The 22,605-nt window shown below is 36.8% G+C and overlaps 1 protein-coding gene across 1 annotated transcript in view; it reads left to right on the top strand.

Annotated features, from left to right (window-relative positions):
* grm7 (glutamate metabotropic receptor 7) overlaps window positions 1-22,605 on the top strand; it is a gene marked incomplete at both ends in the record, with an annotated part of 233,239 nt that overhangs the window by 49,491 nt on the left and 161,143 nt on the right. The gene's annotated exons all lie outside the window — the stretch shown is intronic.

Raw genomic sequence — 22,605 nt, 5'->3', positions numbered from 1 at the left:
TGTTGTGAGGTATTTCCAAGTGAAACAAAGGGCAGGGTTTTACTCTAGCGCTCCTCCTCTCCATCTCTCGCTCATGGCAGACTAGTGGTTTGAGGGGAGTGGTTAAGCGTTTTCAACCCAAGCCGTTGAACTGACGTCATCAGAAAAGGAACGCCATTCCAGACCGGAAGTAACTTTTCAGATTACCACGGAAATCTTTTTTTTTCTTTTCTTCTGTGTATTAACTTGCACGGATTAATTGTTCACCACAAGACTAGTAATATGCGCTAACAAAGTCAATAGGGTCAAATTTGATTTCATGCCGACTTTAATGGACAATTAGTGGGCCGGTATGTAGGAGCCTGTAAATTATTTTGCTTAAATGTTATATGTGTATGCATTTGTATGTATTTATGTAAGTTTCTGTTTTCCTTTAATGATGTAATGAGGTTTGTTTTAGTTAGACGGTAGTCAGGTTGGGATGTGGCCAGTTGGGGAAAGGGACAGTTTTGAGACCGTGCGGGAGTTTAGATCGGTCTCTGATTTCCTTCAACTGTATTTACTGGACAGAAAGATGGTCACTACATACAAATTGATTGGACACGCATTAACCCTCTGAGGTCTGAGCTGTTTTCTGGGCCCTGGAGGTGTTCTGACATGCTCTGACATTTGTGGTTATTTCTGTTACTTGTGACATTTTCATGGCTAAAGTCTAATTACACTGTATTCAGCACAAACTCTGCTACAATAATATATCAGTAGCATGTATGTAAAAGTTTGTAGTTTTGAGATAATGACATTTATGCGTGGTTTGTGAAAATACAAAAATAAATTCTCACTGAAATAAGGTCATGAAACCCATACTGATTATTTCTTCACAAGACTTTTGAAAATTGTATCACGTAGCCTAGAATATTTGCTCTAAAACTATGTGAGAATCACCCTGACTGCTCATTCAGAGAAGACAATATATTGATTGAAAAATTTTACGACGTGTTTTGTGTTAGAAAGCAATATGCGAAGGGGCAGATCACCTCATTAATATGAAAGCTTTCCACACCTGAGAAAGACAAAGAACCTCCCTAATGGCCCTATTAGGAGCTTATCAGGGCCCATCATTCTGACCAACCTTGCACAAAGAATGAGGAGATTTAAAAAAGAATGGCTTTTAAAATTGTTTGGATTTATTTACAACACAACATAATCCAAAGATACACAACAAAAAAGCACTTATTGAAGAAAGAGACCTTTGTGCCATTGCTAAAAACATTGTACATACCTTTCATTTTCTAAGGTGTTTGATTTTCACTTTACCATGTTCATGTACAGAGACATGTACTGTGAATGTTGAAGTCAGCAGGACTCAGTGGCATCTGGGCCCTGAAAAAAAAAAAAGTGAACATACTGATAACAAGAGAAAGGCCTGCACGATTTTGGGAATACATTTTAGATTTTTCTTGTTAAAATTGCTTTTTAAAATTCACAGAATACACACACACACTCACACAAATGTTTCCAACAATATATAATGAACACCAGGTTTGTTGTGCCTTGTAGGTATAGGCTATGCGCAGTGCTGCATAAAATAATAACAATATAGCAGTCTATATATATTTTCAAAAAGATTTCAGTAACAACTAAGCTAGAGAAAAATATATTGATTATCATGTTACTTCAAATGTTTCCATTCGTTATGATGATATGAAATGAGATAATAGTAAAAACATGAAGCCGTTTGGAGCGTTTTGCTTTTCCAAAATATGATACATTCAAACGCGATCGCGATCAAAAATATGATACATTAAAACGCGATTGCGATCAAATATAAAACATTATGGTTAGGCCTACCATATACATAGCCTATCTACGTTTGAGCAGATATCCACAAACACAGTAACAGTAAACACGGGTCTAAATATTATAATATTCACCATATATCTAGCAACAGTTCAACTGCAATGTGAAATTTATGCAACAATAGCAAACTAATATGTAAGAATTACTTACCTTATCTTTCTTGTCTTCATATCGTTCTTCTTCTTCTGATGTAAATCCAATGTAAGCTCAGGCACGTCTTTCAAACTCGACGAAAAGTGAAGTGAAGTGTTTTGTTGTTGAGGTAATGAGGGCGATCGCGTTCCATGTGGAGATTTGCATGTGAATATCTTTTGCGCGAGTGGGCGTGGCCGAATTAAAAATAATTAGGAAGCGTTTGAGAAGCTGGAAATCTTGTTGGTTTTATACAAATTACTTAAACAGAGAATATTTGTTTTCGTTTTGAATCCGATCATTTAAAAGTACACACTTAAATGTTTATAAAGGTGTATGGCTCATAAATGTGTGACAAGTATTCGCTGAGTTTTGTTTCAGTTTATAGACGTGCTCAAGAAAAAAAAGTTCACCGCGACGGAGAGGCAGAACGCACACACTGTTTATTTTCTTTATTTTACAAAAGCACAATGTTTTGATTTGATTGGAAGTGGACACATACAAAAGTAGAAATACCACAGATTCTTTTTTTATATTTCTTTTTTCTGTATGACCATAAATGACGGAGAAATTTAAGTTTATAGTGCTACAATGTGGAGAAAATGCAGCAAAACGCGCCGGCGCGTTTGTCGACCTCAGAGGGTTAACCAATAATACACCATGCTAACCTCTTTGATTTAGTTTAGAAGCTAGTTTTAGAAGAGGGTCAGTGTAAAAAAGCATTGTTGCTCAGAATCTATATAAAAAAAAAATGTGGGTAGTTATTTGACCTTGGGAAATGTTTGAGGTCATATTGAGATTTCTGATATTTTGATTGCAGACTGATTGTATTTTAGTATTTGATATTTTTGACTTTGGTATATTTGAGACTGTATTTACATATGGATAAACTATATTTACAAATCTCTATCGATTGACACCGTCATATCTCCCAGCCCTGAACCACACCCCTGCTGTAATACAATGATGTTTTTGACTTTTATTTAAAGCTCCAATATGTAATATTTTTTCACCACAAGAGGGCGCAGTTTCCAACAATAACAAAGGCGAAGCTTGATGACGCTATGAAGGAGGTGACGATGGGAAATGTCGTTTTTAATGCGTTTTCACCATCTAGTGATGTATCTAAATGGAATTACTGAATCATGGTCACGGATGAGGTAATTTATTCGTTTTTGTATTACCTGTATGTCTGATCGTATTATTTTATGTCATCATAATTAATGAACTGCAAGGAACGTGAAATGTTATGCTATATTATTACAGGCATGTGGTGTAATTCATATCTATTAAAATCATCTTTACTGTAACTATTACGTTACTTGTCCAATAAAAAAAAAAAATTATTTGCTTACCTGTCTATCAATACACTCGCGAGAGCAGATTCTCTGTCAAGTCCAAGATTGTCGCGCAGCTCTCTCCATCTCGAAAACGCCTGGCCGATATTTATCCGGGTTTTATTCCTCCGTTTGTCACACAGTCTGCGTGTATCCGAATATGGACGCTTTCGTTTTGTTGGCACTTTAATACTCGCCAAAGAGTAATCGTGATCCATAACAGCTATAACCATACAGTCTATGGCTATAACGCTATAACCACCACTTCCGCATTTGACCATGTGATATTCCGGTGTGGTGGAATATCCGATCACATGGTCCACACCGGAAAAAAAGGATAGTGCAGACATTGCGTCACTGAGAGGCGACATTTCTTTTCCGGGACGGACAGTTATTTAAAATCGGAATTTCTCTGAAATAAAAAAATCTTTGGAGACTTTTGAGATATTGTAAGTACACAACTGGAGGAACTATATCACACTGTGCAAGTTATTTTCGGAAATTTTATTACAAAATTGTTACATATTGGAGCTTTAAAACAGAATAAATGACCTTCACTACAGCAAATGATGTATACAAACTTAACTCAAATTGCATATCATTATCGTCTGCATTACAATAATGAGATTTTAGGGGCAAACATGCTTAATTGTACAAAAAGTTGTATGGTCTTAAAAAAATAGGCTTGTTTAGCAAAATATAATTTCTCATTTTTTTTGTTTTGATTTTGGAGTGCAGTACACCAGCCTGGACATGTTCTTTTACATGTTTTATGAGATCCATAAACGTTTTATTATTTTATTTATGCCATTTCATGCAATGCAATGCAGAAGAGTAGTTCATATCCAGATCAGTATTGGAATTGAAGCTTGGGGAAAACAATCGTAAGCAAACTATAAAACTTTAATGCTTCGCATCAACATGTTGCCAAGTCTGACTATTTTACTCAGCTCAGCAGACTGAAGAAGAGCAGAATCTGGCAGAAACTGTGCCACTCTTAAGAGCTGAATAAGCTTTTGAGGTCATGGAATGGATGTCTGTTTTAACCGGTGCCAAAATAAATTCACTTGACTTCCTATAATTACTTGAGGAATTTAAGGTAGGTTCAGTCTGTCACACTGCATGTGCCAGGTTGCAATGCATTATTAAAGTCAACATAGCATGTTATACCATGCTATGATTTCGGAAATGCATTTATTAAAGCTTACAGGAGCCACGTTTACCAGATGGTGTAAGGTGCAAAACTCAAACACGAGGTTACAGGGTGGTTGTTTGAGTATTTAACCTTTTGAGAACTGGGGTCAAACGCTCCAAATTTGTGTAATATACTGTAGGGCCAAACGCCACAGTCGATTTGCTCAATCTAGATACACTTTGCTGCACAACAACATAGCAAAACACAAACCAGGTTACTACGACTTTAAGGCAGAACTACGTGACATTGTGGATAAACTGAATCCAGAGCATCGGTAACTAGTACATCGCCATGCCTCGTAGCCCTAATGTTCCCCTCAGGGTCTGTTGGGAAGGGATTGTGTTTGTTTGTCTTATCTTTTTCCGCACAACACAATTCGGAGTGCAGGCTGTGACGATCTCCAAACTGCGGCGCTATTATGAAATCATATCATGTCATCAATAACGTGTCGGTCTTGCTGCCATTCGTGCCTTCAGATGGAATCAACAGACGCTGATAATATTCATATTCTGCATTATTCAGCTGTTTATTTATACTTTCATCCTCATTTTGTTGCAGCGGATGGGAAGGGAGGGTCGAATAAGCTTCACCTCTGCGTGCAAATTGCAAGAAAATGCAGAATCAGGTTATGCCGCATATAATGCAATGGCAGTTTATATGGATATCATTAGGGCTTTACGTCTATGCTTCTAAATGCATTCGTATCCTAAGGTAAAATAGGTGGTTTATAGGCCCATACAATTTCATGCTAACTGACTTTATCAAAATCACCCGAGGTGTTTTGAGCTTGTAGTAATACTGATATATACCCATACTCAGAATTGAAGAATTGGCTCTTTTGATTCACAAGTGTGGATTTGAATTGAACTGGCCAACTGAAGTTCAAAGAAAATGCTAGATATATTGTGATAAAGCATTATTTCTGAATTGCGCACAAACCAGTACTAGTGCTATGGTCAACGTAAGTAAGAACATTTTGTCCTAACCCTATCCCTACCCATAACTTATCCCTAAAATCAAAGGGCGAATAACACGGACGTAGAAGAACCTAACCCTTGTTGTAAGACTAAAATTGGCATGAACTGTAAACCTGTCACTCAAATCTGATTGGTTGATTAGAATGTTGTTCCATGATCAACAAAGTTAATTCAAACACTTGGTGAAATCAGGTTCACCCTAGTGCTATACAACTATACTCATACTAGCACTACTTTTTTGATACTAGTATTATACAGACACAAGCGGTATACTGACTCCCTAACACAGAATACAGGATAAGACAGGTCATTTATCTTGGTGTACAGGTGCACTCCATTTTGTTTGTCATTTACTGATGAAACAGATTTTCATTTTGGGGTGTGATGGCATGCTGTTTTTTTCTTAAAATACACCGCTATGACTACAGTTTGTTCTCAGTGGTCAGTCTCTGCAGCATCCTGAGCTCCTCATGGTTCAGTGATGGCAGAAGAATTCCTGGCAGGGCGTTTCTCATTTCTCCCCATCTCATGCCACCACTTCTTTTCTCTTTATATCTCTCCATCATGTCAGTCACACACTTGAGGTTTTGGTTCTGGTTAGAGAATGTGCTACAGAATGCGGTTTTGGAGGCTTTTGCATAGCTAGCTTTAGTTAGTAGTATGTGTCTGGTGAATACTGACGCAGGATTCATCTCAGCAGTCTCTGGCTAATGACCACTGAATGTGTCATGTTGCTGTTGGCAGGAGGCTCCGGAATCATCTGGCATCAGATAGCCGAGCTTTATCATAGCCGAGTTGCTTTGGTAACAATAATAGTGGGTTCTTTTATTAGAATAAGCAGCTAAAGTTTAATCTCACAAGAAACATGCGATTTTGTTTTGAAGTCACCATTGATACTCACACTACAATGTGAAATATTAAAGAGCTCAAAGAGCTGTTTGTGTACTTGATTTAAGCCATACAAATTTTGGTGGTATAAATGAATGCATTTTGGTTGAATCAGCAATATTAAATAATATTTTTGACCTTGGTTAACTTAGATGCTATCATTTTAAAGGGATGGTTCACCCAAAAATTTTAATTCTGTCATCATTTACTCCAAATCTGTATGCATTTCTTTCTTCTGTTGAACACAAAAAACAGTTGATGGGTCACATTGACTTCCATAGTATGTATATATATATATATATATATATATATATTTTTTTTTTTTTTTTTTTTTTTTTTTTTCATACTATGGAAGTCAGTGGTTAAATCAACTGTTTGGTTACACATACATTCAAACCGGTTTGGAACAACTTGAGGGTGAGTAAATGAGGACAGAAATTAAATTTTCGGGTGAACTGTCCCTTTAAGTTGCCATTTGTCAGTGTGGTTGGGCAATAATACTTGTGCTATACTACTAAACTTGTGTTTGTTGGCAATTGTGCTATACTAGTACTAACTAACTTAGTAACTAATTTGAACTAAACACATTTTACCCACTTTATAAATCACATGTGTATTTAAAACTCACGAACAGGTTGTTAAATTGCAATAAAGCTAAATGCCTTCTGCATCAATGTCATTCAAAGTCCGATGAGAGCATGCGGGCTCAGTAATTAGCTTGAGCTGGAAAAATATCCCTCTCCGGAGTTTTTACCACCTACTGCAGGATGGCCGGGCTCGGTGACAGGACCAGCTGTCTCTCTCTCCACTGGCAATGGAAATGTGTCCCTCTCAGAGAGGAACAGCCTGTCTGCTATCAAAGTTTTTCCCTCCATTGGATTCAGAATTTTAGCAGTGCTATTTTACAGTCACTGTACATCTTGACATAAATAAGAAGAAAGGGGCAACTAAACATATAATTAATTTTTTTTTTTTGAAGACAATGTTCTGTTATATTTATAATTAAGTAATTAAGTGTCTCATTGGCCGAATATGTAACTGTTTTTGTGGATTTTGCATGAGTAATGTGTTTGCATACGTAAATACTGTGTAAACATAAATGCAATTTAACCTTTAAGCTTTATCCATAATTGGACGCACTTGCCTTGATTAGAAATTGACCAAATTGACATTATTGCTATTTCATTCTAAAGTATTAATCACGATTGTTTTATGCATTTATTTGGTTTTATACATTAACAAGTTTAGTAGTTCAACTTACCAAGTAAATATTTAGCAAATTTGAAAATACATGAAAATGTATTGCCTTTATATTTTAGATAGGGATTTTCTGCATGAGAATTTAATTTACGGGTCCTTAATTAATCCTTAATAAATTAAACAGTGTTTTTTTTTTTGTTAGCTAAAACTAAAACTATATATTTTTTTTTTTTTTTGCTAACTGAAATAAAGCTAAAATAACATGCAAATATTAGATGAAAAACTGAAACTTTAAAAAACCTTGGCAACTACCAGAAATAAAATAAGTTTGACATGAAGTCCTAAAATTACAATATCTGAAATACAAATAAATTACATAGAAATATACGTAGTAAAAACAACAACAACATAATAAAATTAAGCACATAACAAAACTAAAATTAAAATGAAAACTTAAAATATAAAAAGGCTAATTCTAAATAATAAATGCTACATGAATACATGACTAAAATTAACTTCAATTAACAATCAACTTTTAAGTAATTTCAACTTAAATTACATTAAACTGACTTAAAAAAATGAGTTGAATCTTGGATAAAAAAGTTGAAATTTGGTGAAATTTGGAAACTTATTTTTTTTTTTTTTTACAGTGTATGTCTTTTTGTATAGCAATACTGCCTTGTCTGTTGTCTGTGAAGAGGCATTCAAGTACGATTTTCTTTGTAGGCAGAAAATGTACAATAAACAACTTTGGCTTGACTTGAACACTTTTGTATAATAAAACTAATTGTAAAAAGGCAAATTAATACATGACTTATTAAACAATATTTGGGTGGTTACTTTCCTTGGCCTGATCTTGCAAGGCTTAAGGCCATTGCACACTGAGTCTGAAATTCACACCCGAAATTTTCGCACGTAAAAAAAAATAAAAATTCGACCTCACGTTATGTCAATCACGCTTGCACACTGTCTATGAAACTTTCGTCCGTAATAAAAAAATTCAGATAGGGTTCGATTTTCTGAGTTTTTCGCATCCACAGCCAGTAGTTTGAGAGGTTTTTTGACAATTCAGAGCCACCGTAAGCAAACGACAAAATCCAGCTGTTCGGTTCTGTCTGCCCAGCGCCTCCGCCGGCTGCGTGTGTGTGTGTCTCCATACCTAGACATACTGTCAGTCTCTGTTCAGGATGGATTGGTTCACGGAAATTGGTGGTCTTCATTTTAATATGTGGCTCCAGTAAAAAAAATCGTTTGCAAAGCATCAAACTGTTCCACTGACATTCTGAGGTAAATTTGAATCGCTCGGATAATTTCGCAACTCCTTGATAAGCAGGTGAAACTCTCCTTCCTCTCGGCACAATCTCAGGATTGGATCATGGACCAAATATTTCCTCTGTCTTTTTTCTCTTTTTAAGAAGAAAGAGGGCAACAAAATCATCCTCACTGCTTGATGAATCCATTTTGTATTTTTTTGCGTTTTTTTTTCGCAAAGGTTTAATAAATACGCATCGGACTCAGTGTGCAAGGTTTCTGTGCGTGACGAATTTTAAGGCTGACGAACACGAAAAAACGCATACGAAAATTTCAGACTCAGTGTGCAATGGCCTTTAGACTGGCTTTGAAGAGATGGCAACAGGTTTAATCTTTCACACTTTAATATGACAGTAGAACCTACAACACCGTGATCCAATTACATAGTTGTCCTGTGGGTAAAAGGTTTGGCTGTCCACTCTGCGCTCACCAGATGAGGCTCATGTATTGCAGTCGGTGTCCTCATGAGCCCAAAGGCATTTTTTTTCTTTTCACTCAGAAGGGTAAAGATGGACACATCAGCCTTTTCCCAATTCCACTGTCTCGTTACCCCAGGGAATGACTCTCAAATTCAATGGCGCATTTCTCTGTCCCAAATTAATTACAACAAAATATCCTTTGGTGGATATTGTGTGGCATCTAGTATCAACCCAGAATTGAAGTTTCAGACTCATTTGTTTGCGACCCTCTGAAGGGTATCGTCACAGCACACAGGAGAGATGCAAGTCAGTTTGAAGAGACGGATTGCACTGCATTTAGATGGGATTTTGGTGCTGAGGAAAGTCTATGAGAAAGTAAACTGGAAATGTGTTTTCCTCTGAGTGGGACATTCAAACTATGGTTGCTACTTAGAGAAAGTCAACATGAAATTGCGTTCTCAACCTAGATTCATTCTGGAATTTAGGACAAATAATATTTAACCCAATAACTAATGGTTTCAGTGGCTACAATTTGACAACTTTTTGAACAACCCAGGATCATTAGAAAAACGGGCCTTTGGTGACATTTCTGCAAAATTATATTACGTTGAATCTTGCAAGTTTTGCAACACTGCCAATGTGAAATGTCCAGTGAATGGCGCTAAAAGCACATTCAGTTTTATCCAAAACAGATTAATGTGAATCTGGCAACGTTTTAATAGTTTGGTTGTTGTCATATCACAGCAGTTTGGAAATAAAATGTGGCACAAATATCATACCACATACACTAAACCCACCCAATAGTGTTACCAAAGGGAAATATAATATAAAAACACATTTGATGAAGCAATCATGCCATTTTAGCTCTATTCTAAACGTTCTTTAGCTCTTTTATCGTCATGTTTCACGTGACTCATTGCAACTGCAATGCTGTATTAGGTGAGCTCCCGAGCAAATGTCAAAATATATTACTTTAAAAATGATGAATTGTGGTAAAAGTGTTTTGAAATCATAACATAGTATTGTGCAAGGAACCATGAGAAAATAATATTTATTAATTGATAATCTGCCCCTGTAATCATAATTTGTGTGTAAAGGAATTGAAGTTGTTGGTGTGTTACTGCCACTAGTGTTCATTTCAGCTGGAAACTGCAGTGAATTTTACTGGTATGTGTTTTGAGTTTTGCAAAAATGTTTTTGCCCCCTATGAGTCTATGTTGGGTTTAAAAAAGCATAGTTGTGACGCTAAAAATCGTGAAGGAGTGAGTCTTGCGGTTAAAGATACTGGATCCCAGAAGCCTTTATTTCAGCATAGACCTCTGTACACAATTGACTGCATCACTGATGTTTGTGGGTCTGGTGCTTTGGGTTTTCAGGGCCTTTGTAGTTGAAGCGTGTGTGTGTGCACGAGCATGCATGATGGGATGGGCGACTTATTTTAAGCCGCACTGCATTCCTGGTTCACAGACAGCAAAATAAGGAACAAAGCGAACTAACTAGAAATAGAGTCATTTACATGGTCCTGAAATCCCCAGCCAATATAATACAGAGAAACCCGTGCTCATCTTCCAAACAGAAGAGGACAGGATCTCAATTTTCACAAAGTCGGCAAGAGGTATTTTAAGCCGTGTTCTCCGTTGTTTGTAATGGTGGTGCTGTTTTTAAAAGTTTTAAATACTCCACTTGGTGCCAATTACTATTAAAGTGCCTGGTGGCATACATTTAGTACAAAACGGCTATTATAATTGCACACGTGGACACAACATAAGGCTTAATGCTTATTCATCATTTTTCTACATAAACATTATTAAATGGGACATCGTTTGTAGCATCGCTAAAGTTGTAATTTAATTTTTCGTGGCCATTTTCTGCTCTCTCTCTCTGACACTTGTGTCTGCGCTGGAAGCAACCATTTTGCCGCAGCGACTGAGGCTGTTTCTACTGGAAATGTCAAAGCTCTAAGTTTGAGGATGTACTTTTGAGCAAAGATCCTTATGGGATAAAAAAAATAACAAACAGTAAAACAATACATACAATTATTATGATTGTTTTCATTTATAAATAGTTTTGATATCTTACTTCATATTTATATCTTGATTAAAATTTGTATTTCTGGAAAGAATGTGTTTAAGTACCTGAGCATCCCACTTCTGGTGTAGAAATTGCTGGAATTAATCTGGCTACTGTATCTTTAATATATGTAAATTACCTTCCACATACACTACAAGGATGGGGGATTTTCTGTTCTTGTGATTAGAACATATCTACACAAGAAACTTTTAAGACAGTTTCCATGTCTCCTTCAATGTTATTGTGTCAAAAATAGTTTATAATTTGTCCCTGTCCATGAACAATTTCCAATTATCCTCAGTTTTGTTTAAGTGTCAAAGAACTGTGACTAATTATGCTTCCTAATTGAAAAATAAGTCCATAATTAATACCAGGATGTAGTGTGAAAATTGTATCAGCTCGCCGTAAACAAATGCTGTAAGCTAATAAACCATGTTTTAGAGGGAAACATATATTTCTCCTCGTTCAGTAGGATCTGAGCGTGTTTGTGTAGGGCTCAGCGGTGGTATTAGGATATGGTGTCTGGAGTTTGCTCAGTTTATGTGGTTTTGGTTTCTAGCAGTGAGAATCTTTGATGTTTGAGAGTGAACTGTTGTTTGTGGTAAGATTGACTTACTAAACAATTGTCATTCAGAAATTGCTAATCAATTTCACAAATAATTACAAGTAAATGGCAAGTAACATATTACATTAAATGTGAACTTTTAAAGAAAGACTGAAAGAAAGACACATGTATTCTTTTTTATTATTATTGAAAAGCATGCATAAAATGTCCATACTATCTTGTACACAGCAAAAGTGAGCTTGTTCTTTAGGCGCTATTGTTTAGCCAATCAGAAGACATTGAGCCGTCAGTCATTTTGAGCATTCAGGTTTTGCTGACATTGGATTTTCCATATCTTTAGAGGGAGGATTTTGCAGAGAGGAGGCTAAGTCTGGCCAAGTTGTGTGGAAGTTAGCAAAACTGCTAACATATCTTAGAGCATATACTGTAGCTTACTTGACAAAAATACATAGTTGGAGCCTATTGTACTGTGCAGCCTTTAATTAGTGAAAGATTCATACCTTTCTTGTTGACCTAATTGTTAAGCTTTTTTCCCCTGCGGCACCGTTCGATATCCACATACACAATAGACTCCTTATTATGAAGTGTAGGAGGTGGGAGACTCTTTTAGTCATTCATTTGGTGAGACAAAGGATAAATCTTTAGGATGCTGTTGAACAATGACGATTTTCTCCAAACTTGCTTGCGGATCTCATCGCTGGATTCCTGAGACATGTAGAACAGACGAATTAAAACCACCTGATTAAGCAGGAATAATCTACTCCATGACAGTAGACTCACATGTGATGAATTATGCCATTTGAGTGTGCTTGGTAGGATTAACTCCCTGTAAGAGAGTTAGTGCAACAACTTTAACATTAACAAAGGAGAGAAAATAAATTTTTTAGGTCTTCCAGGGCACCGACTGAATGCCTGCGCTCTAAGCATTCTTCAGCTAAATTATTTTCACTGTAGTGATTATTGACATTATGATGTTTTGCTCCCCTCTACTTCACCCCAGGGAATGCCATGCGCTATTGTCCATGCCGTATAAACCGTGTCAAGGAATTGAAAGCGTGCTGCTTTTCTTTCAGCTGACAATCAGCAGCGGACGTGGAAGAATGGGCACTTGTAATGAAATCAGTGATTTACTGCATCTCCATGCAGTGGGTCAGAGTGATTAAAATCCACCGCCGCTAAGAACCAGGCAAATGAACTTCACATCAATGGCACTCGCTGCATATTAATTTGATTTCCAGAGCTTGACTCATTCGGGGTCCTTGTGTCACATATTAGAACATTAGAGATGCCAGCATGTGGCATGGTCGTTACATTCGTTTTGTAATTCTAGATTTGTTGACAGAGACATTTGTCAGAGACCTGAGTCATGAGGCACAGCTGTGTTACATGATTGTCAAGGCTGTGTTCTTTTCCACCAGCCTTTAGAAGCCCAAGCATTTCTCTTTGATTTATCTAGCCCTTCAAATTAAGGGTCAAGGATTGAGCTGACTTGGGAATGCAGAGGCCTGCGATTAAGGCTCAGGTGTGTGCAGGTAATCACTGACTTCCGGCGGTGCCTGTTTGTCAGCTTCAAGCCAGTTGGCAGGGGCAGATTCCTTGTGTGAAAGTTTACTGAAATGGGTGGTTGACGGTGTAATACTTCTGGTGGTTGTTCAATGTTAATGGCACAGTCAAGTGCGTGACGTGATATAAAGAAACAACATTTCACCAAGAATAGCCATTTGTTCAATCCCAAAACCATTCACACAAGTTGTTTCAAGCAGTATGACTGTCTTTCACTGAATACAAAATAAGAAGTTGTGAAGAATGTTCATGCTACTCTTTTCCATGCATACAGTGAAAGTATTTTGCACTAGGTTCAGTTATGCAACAAAACATTAGTTGAAGCATTTCTTGCAAAGCTTTTCAGTGAATTATGGTATAAATTCTGGTCTGTTCCTCACAAAAAGTTGTCACATTCATTCAGTCCCTGGTGTCTATTTCCGTTTGTTGAATGGTAATGAGTGTCAAAACTTCACCGGGAAAAAGAAAGTCACAAGTTTGGAATGACATGACAATCTCTTTCTTATCTTGATCTCTCTCCAGTTACAAATTCACCCTTCTAATGGTGCCACTTCTATTAAGTTCTCAACCACCATAAAAAGTTAATGTCACCAGTTCTGCTCATGTTGTGGGTGGAAAATGGAGGTGGAGAAAATGTCACTGGAAATGTCATCTACCATGTCACACGTCCAATGCTGTAGCCTCTACCCGCAGTGATTCTCCATTTCACTCAGGTCGAGACAACTCCACCTCCGATCAATGCGGGGTCAAGCCCATTGTCAAATACCTCATCTGTTTCTTTTTATGAGTTCTGTCAACACACCTGACCTTTCGAGTGGATGCAAAAAAATACCCCCAGTGGTCATAAGGCGGATCTATTATCCTGCAACTCATCTGTCTTTGGCCCAGGCAGAGGACTCCAGGGTCGTGACCGTATTAAGCACTGGCAGGTGTTTACTAGCTCACAAGGAAGATTTAGATAAAAATGATAGCGATACTAAATAAATTAATGAAAATTATGGTGTGAAGAGATATGTTGCCTTGCTTCTAGTGGCTTGGTCAGACATGTATTTGAAGAAGCTCCACTCAATATGGTTCTTCAAATACAGACAGCAGAGCACCTTTATTTGTGGATTGAGTACTTTCGGAGGGGTTAGATCGTAATGCAGAACAGAGATGGTAGAAGTGCAAGGTGGTATGAAGTCGGCATTTTGTAAATGTGGCATAATTGGCATAACAACTTTGGCAGACTGTCCAATACTTAAAAATGATTTGATTTTTTTTGTTTGTTTCTTATTCGGGAGGGATCCTACCAAGCAAAATGCATTGGTTAAACAATTTTAAGTTTCTCAGTCTCAGAATTATCTGATCGTCACACTGATCATCCCACTTTAGGCGCCAATTGTTTCTGTGACACCAGTGATCACCTCAGAATGAGAAGGCCATGATATGCCACAAAAATCTTTGAGCTCTGTTTGTGGGGCTGAATAAAAAACACCTTCAACTGACGGATGGCCCAACAGGACACCTTATTCTTACACCTCCTGACTTGACACAAGACAGGCCCTCTGGATTGCTGGGACACAGTAGCAGCCACCTTCAGATCAGTCACCCTGATAGACAAGATAATGGAGTCCGATAATGGGGCGCCATCCCTAAGCCGAACAATGTTCATCACGGCCCTTCCTGTCATCCGCACAGACACATAAATACGCAGTTGACAGCTTACAAGGGCTAAGGCTACGATCCAGAGCCTTGATATTATTTGTGTGTCTGTGAGAGAGTGTGAAAGACAACAGTGTGAAAGAAAGATGGAGGAAAGAGAAGGGGTTTTGCTCCTGAAAGCTCTAGGCCTCACCTCAAGCCAATCTCTGATATGTCCTGTTTTGGGGCTACGAGATATGTTCCTTCTGGCTCCTTGAGCAGATAGAAACAGTTTAAATGAAGAGTTCTTGCTTCAGGACTCGACTTGAGTTGAAAGAGGCAAACTGTAATTGTTTTAGCCGGTGATGCCAGTGCAAAAATGTCTTTCGTGAAACAAACAACAAGAAGTAATGCATATATATTCAATTTCTGAATGACTCATACTTTTTTAACTATGAAACTTTATAATTAAATGAAGAGGTAACTCTGGGGAATGGAAAGTTGTGGATTGTATCATTGCCTTTTAAGAAAAATATAATTAAGACATTGTTTGTGTGTTGGTCTCATGAAATGAAGTTTTTCAGGATGGCTGAGAGGAATTAACACTTTTTGGTAAACACAGGCTTACCAAAGGATCCCCACATCCTTTGACCTATACATTTCACAACTTTCACATTTTTACTTTTCTATGGAATTTCTATGTGTGCAATTGTAGAAATATGATTTGTAATTGTGTATACCTTAATACAAGTGTAGAGCAGCATTTTCCCCATTTATTTTAAGACACATTCTCTTTTAATTTAGATATTTTATTGGGAATGCAACTAAGACAACAATACTGGATTTTTTTGAAGGGCTTGTGGTAAATACCATAAATAAATACCACAGGAGAGGAAGATGGGTGGAGAATAGTGATATGTATTGAACAACAAAGGTGCAGGGATGAAGTGAGCAGGGTGGTGGAGTCCAGAGAGAGATCTTGACGGAGACACAGCGGAAAGGAAGACGCTGGAGACAGGAAGATTGCGGAGCACAAGGGGTAGAGTTCACATACATTAAACGAACCAGGTCGGACAAGGAACGGCGGTGAGATGAGTATATTTATAGTGGAGGTAATGAGGGTGATGATGAGATGCAGGTGTGTGTGATGTGGAATCATGTGCAGGTGGGAACCAGGATGGGTGCTGGGAAGTGTAGTGAAGAGGATGGTGACTAGGGTGAACTGTGACAATTGCATACTGTCATATATATAGTTATTGAAACTTTAAGCTTTTGTGACTGGGTAGTAACTTTAATCAAACATGACATATTCTTTCTGTGGTCTAGTTAGCATGAACTCTCTGACTTCTTGAGTACTTGAGTACAAGACGCGGACAAGAAAAGTTTGAGCCAACCTCATGACTTTTTCAGCTCCCATTTTTTTTCTCTTCTTTCCCGCAATTCCTTGTCCTTTCCACGTTGTATTTTCTTTCATCATTGCAATAACATAATTAAAGTTTAATATTCATTGCATAAGCATGCTTTGTTCTGCCTTTTCTTTCCAAAAGTTTCTGAGATTTCCAAAAATTGCATTCACGCTGTGAGAGCCAGCATAAATGCGTGCCAGGAGAAAGAATTAGCAAATAAACTGACAGCTTGCAAAATAGTTTTAGGACAAAGCATTTTTCAATACAGCACAGAGTTGTTTCAATGCAGTAATTAAGGGCTTCCATTTCTTTGCAACATGATCGTTACTGTTCTTTATTAAGCTTATGTACCGCTACATATGCTAGTGTTTTTCTCTCAAAAGCGCACAGTTCTCACGCCCACCTCCATGTTTCTGTCTCTTATATATGTTCCTGCTTACCATATTATTTAATGGAAGAGCTTAGCTCACCATTAAATCATGTGAGATCAAAAGGCTAACTGAAATAAAACAGCATTTTGCTAAACTTTGCTTGCTGATGTGCAAGAAGCCCTCTTCAGAGGAGGTAATTAACTTTGAGAAGAATCCATCTGGCCCAACTTGGTCAAAGATCAAGTAATCCCAGACCTGTGTCAAATGGAGGAAAGGCATGAAGATAATTGCAAAGAAAACCCTGAGCACAAGTTGAGTCAAACTCATTTTGAAGTTATCAAAGGATATGTTGAATTTCTTAGATGGCTACTGGGTCATTGACCTTTAAGATTGTGTTTTACTAGGAACTAGATTATCGCCCGGCTTGACTGAATATTTGCAAAGTCCCTTTTTAGTGCAATTTCATGGAGTGGTAATGATTATTCGTGGCCAGTCAGTTTTCTCAAATCACCCACCAGTGGCAGGTGGAAAAAGTGGTTCTGTGTCCCATTGACTCCCTCAAATACACTGTAAAAAAAAATCCTGTAAAAAAACGGTAAATCTCTGGCAGCAAAGTTTCCAGACGGGTTCTGTTAAATTACAGCAAATAACCATTTCACAAAATTACAGGCAAAAACCGTAAAAATACAGAATTGACTTTACAGTCAAAAATAATTAAATTACAGTACATTACTGTTAATAATGGCTTATTAAACCGTGGAAAAACAGATAAATTATGTCAAATTACATAAAAAGAACATTTAACTTTAAGGTTAAACTGTAAATTTAGGGTTTTATAAAGTTATTTTATAATAATGCTCTGTCTATCTACAGTAATTATCTTTTAATATAGTTTTTCTGTGTAAAATAACTATGAAGTTATGTATAAAAATGTAATAAGTACATAAATTCAAATACAAAGTTTGTATATTTACAGTTTTAATTTTTTGCAGATCCAGTTTCACAACTTTGACCAATCTCTAATTCAGTACTTAATAATAGCAAATGTACATTCAATTTCTGTTAAATTAACTAAACATACAAGGACGGAATACCTGCACATTTACAGTATTACTCATTAAACAAACACTGATACGTGAACATCAAGATACGTGAATGATAGGAAATACAGGCTTAGTATATCATTTAGAACATGTAAAAATATCCACATTAAAAGACAATTGCTGTATGCCTTTATACTCTAATATAACTTATTTCAAACATTTACAATTACATTTTATCCAAAGTGACTTAAAATTAAGAGAACAATAGAAGCAACAAGTGCAGTGACAAGTCCCAGTTAGTGTAGCACAGTGCACAATTATTTTTTTTTTAATTAAAACAAAGATTTAGTAGGCTATTATTGGGTCAAGTGTTTATGAAAAGATGGATCTTTAGCAGTTTCTTGAAAATGTGTTGAGTTGGGCAGGTCATCCCACCAGCAGGGAACAGTCCAGGGAAAGGTCAGTGAAAGTGATTTTGTGTCTCTTTGGAATGAAGGCACCACAAGGCGCCGTACACTAGCAGAACACAAGCTTCTGGAGACACACAGATCTGAAGCAGTGAGTTTAGGTCTTGCTGCAGCATCTGGATCAGTTGCAGAGGTTTGACTGATGCTGGAAGGCCTGCCAGGAGAGCATTACAATAGTCCAGTCTGGATAGAACAAGAGCTTAGACAAGGAGTTGTGTGGCTCCGATAGGAAGGGCCGGATCTTTCTGATGTTGTATAAGGCAAATCAGCAGGATCACACAGCAAGGATGGTTTGGCTGAAACCATAAGCAGTTCTGTCTTGGCAAGGTTGAGTTGAAGGTGAAGGTCATTCATCCAGCAAGAATTTTCCATCAGGTAGGCTGAGATGCGAGCAGCAACCGTCAGATCCTCTGGCTGGAATTAAAGGTAAAGATATGTGTCATTAAGTGATAGGAAAAGTCATGTTTCTAAATGACAGAGCCTAGTTACAATACAAAAAAAAAATAAATAAATAGATGGGTGGAATCTAACACAATCGTGGTCTTACTGTAGTAAAACCAAACCTTGTGCAGCTACAGTGGCCTCACAAGGATCAAATGAATATTCACATGGGAAAATACAGTATAAAACAAATTAAATGTTCTGCCACTTTTAGTGCAATCATATGACTCAGCCATTACAATATTTTAAATTACTTCTTCCCATACCTTGTTTGCCATGATCATTCTGCTTTCCACTTGACCTGAAATCACAAAAAAAAAAAAAAAAAAAAAAATATTGTTTTAACAACTCAGTATTACATTTACACATGTCAGAAGAATATGTTCCACTGGGACAATGCAAAACCTCAACTGACTATGATCTGGAAGCTGAGCAGGAAAGGCTAACAGTGATGTTTTGAGCTGAGACACCTAACGTTAGGGGTGTAACTGTCTGTTCATCTGGATCAATGCAATTTTCATAACCAATGATCAAAAGTATCCTATGAAGCATCCAAAATGTAGATAAGTTCATTTCTTCATCAGAACACAAACATTCTATCAACTTTTATTTTATAAGCCTAATATATGCACATGTATGTATTCTATGTATGTATGCAATTTATCATGTTGTGTTCATATTCTAGTCAACTATCGCGTATTAACGAATATTTTATATACAATTAAACGGACTTGTAAACAGATATGTATAACATGTCTACGAAAGCTCGTTTTAGGTCTTTTGAGGTGTAGGTTCAACTGATCTTTCTTAAAACAGATGGAAAATGTAAAGACGCATGCTACATTTTCAGTGTTTTGCCCTCCAGCTCTCGCCTGTTAACTGAACATCATTTAAGAATGCTAACGTTAGCTTGAAAACTATAAACTTAACACAAATGTAATATAAAACATCGTTCACATGTAACTTAGTATAATGAGACTCTTACCTCAGCCGGTGATCCGTTGGCATGATGTCCGCTTGCTGTGACGAACAAGGCTCACTGAAAAGGGCGTTATTTCCGAAGAATCAAAACGAACTGACTGAAAACAGAGCTCCTGCTCACGGCTGCTCGCCTCTTGACGAATACGATTGCTTTGAACCACTGTTGATCTCTCAATCCACTTCATGAGAGTAGACTGAATTCAAATCTCCCGCTTGCCCAAACTCGACTGATCAGCTAACGCTAACCGTTGAGGGCGGGAGTAAACAGCGGAAATGAATTTGAATCTGCGTCATCGCGCGCGCGCACTCAAACACTCACACACACACACACACACACACACACACACACACACACACACACACACACACACACACACACACAGCCCTAAATGTGAAGCAACGGAGATTTGAAAAAATATTCATAAAATATACATGAAATTATGGGAGAATAAGACAATGAAATAATGATCAAAATGAGTATAAAATAAAATGTGAAATAAAAAATAATTCAGGCCTACTGTAGCCTATGTAGGGTACTGTATGTACAAATCACAGTCTATGGTACAAATACTTTTATTTAACCTTAAAAAAAAAATCACTTTAACCTCCACATGCTTAATAATCTGTAAGGAAAACATATTGAATAGATGCAGATTTCCGCAGTTATACCTTCTTTTCTTTGTTTTCTAATTTCACAGAAAAAATCTGTAAAATATTACTTAATAATTTCTGTAAAATTACACATAACTCTGTAAAAATACAGACAAGTTCCTTTTAAAAAACGTAAAATTGCTGTAAAACCAAAATACAAGCAATTACCTGTAAATTTAACAATGGACCTTTAAATTACAGCAAATGCCTTTTATTTTACAGATATTTGCTGTATAATGACAAAACGGTAAAATTCTGTAAAAAAAATACAGACAATTACCTGTAAAATTACACTTTTTTTTACAGTGTAAAGTCTATCGTATTTGCCTTGAAAAGGACATACGGTTTTCTTTCTATTCACTAGCCTTTTGAGTTGTCATTGCAAGGTTACTTTACTGTGTTTGCTGAGTAAACATAGAAAAGTGTCACATGAAGCCTGGGCATGAAGCATGATTTTGATGGCTTGATATAACTGGGATTTGGTCAGAATTTAAGTGCAAGACTTCTTACGCAGAAGACGTGACAAAACATCTGTCAGAAAATAGAAGACAAGTCTGGACTTTGGCGGATAATGCAGGATATTGTTAGCTTGCTTATCTGAAATTGTGTGAAGTCATTTACATATTCAGTTCCCCTTAATACTGAAATTTGACTCAAGGCAAGTGGTTATTGAACACACTGAAAAATAACCCGAACGCTGTTGGCCCTCATTGATGATCGTCTGGGGTCCAATGCCTCAGCCAAGGATATTTTCATAACTTCATAACAAGCTTTGTTCCTGGAGGCAGTTCATCATTTCGAGAGGTTGAATCATCAAGTTTTAGAGTTGAAGTCATCCTTGATCCTTACATTATGAGGGCATAGGAGTAGAATCTGTGTGATTTTATGCTAAACTCTGTTAAGTGACCGTTTAGTGTTTGTGTAAATTCTCAGCATGACCTCTTCTGAGGTGAACGACTTAAATGCAGTACTCGCTGTTTCATTACATAACTCAAAAAAACAATCAGGATATTATGCAGCTTGTCCAAGATGATAAATGTGTCGCTGTGGCCTGCGCCGACAGCTGGTGGGTGAAGTGAAAGTCTATTTCGGTTTGTTTCTGATATCTGCCAATTTTTTATTTTTTTTATGCACACGCCAAACTGCAGTGGATGAGTCTTTTTGCCATACAATACAGTCAGGCAGGATTAGGGATGGGTGATATAGCTAAAAATACATCTAGATACAATATTTTGAGAATATACTTAATGTATATATATCAGTATTAAGTGCTTTTAAATACTTAAAGTATATGTTTTTGCTAAGAATCAGAATTTATCAAACAGCCATTGCTGATTCAAAATTGTTATTGCCAGTAAAGCCACATTAACTCTTTCCCTGCCAGCATTTCTTTTAAAAAGATGCCAGTCACCGCCAGTGTTTTTGACCATTTCCCAAAAATGTCATGGCCCCCAGAATATTTTCTTGTATGAATACCTGAATATGCAATATATCAAAAGAATGATCAGGCCCTGTGCTTAAAAAACAAAACAAAAAACATTTTATTCGGATTCACAACGAACATAGATGGAGTAAATCGAATCCATCAACACCTCCAAAGCTTCACAGTCCTATAGTTTGTCATGGGTCGACATTGATGATCGCGTTATTTTACATGTACATATGATATCACTAGTTTCTGCTTCTTTTTTTCCTGTGTTTTGATCAGGAGGTTCAGTACTCTTTCTGAAAATGTTTCATATCGCCCCCTACCATATAACAGTGAAAATACGGAAAGCTGGAAATTTCCGTCAGTAGCGGGGAAAGAGTTAATTAGTTAATGCCTTAACTAACAATACTGAATATAAACTCAAAAGTTTTTTGCATTAATTAATTTGAAGGGGTTTGAAGTGGTTAACTTTTTTTCTTACAAAGAAATATTTTACACAACAACCATATATATATATATATATATATATATATATATATATATATACATTAGCTCAGTTTGGTTGCACTTTATTTTACAGTACATTCACTTACGTGTATACTTACCTAAGAAAGTACTGGTTAATATAAGGTAACTACATGGGTTCATTTTAGGTTTAGATGTAGGTTCAGGGTTAGTACCTAGTTATTAACCGAGTTAT

This window comes from Scardinius erythrophthalmus, assembly GCF_964197995.2.
Source record: "Scardinius erythrophthalmus genome assembly, chromosome: 14".
Classification (NCBI taxonomy): Eukaryota; Metazoa; Chordata; class Actinopteri; order Cypriniformes; family Leuciscidae; genus Scardinius; species Scardinius erythrophthalmus.
Note: the sequence above shows the minus strand (reverse complement) of the source record. Positions and strands in the feature narration are given on the sequence as shown.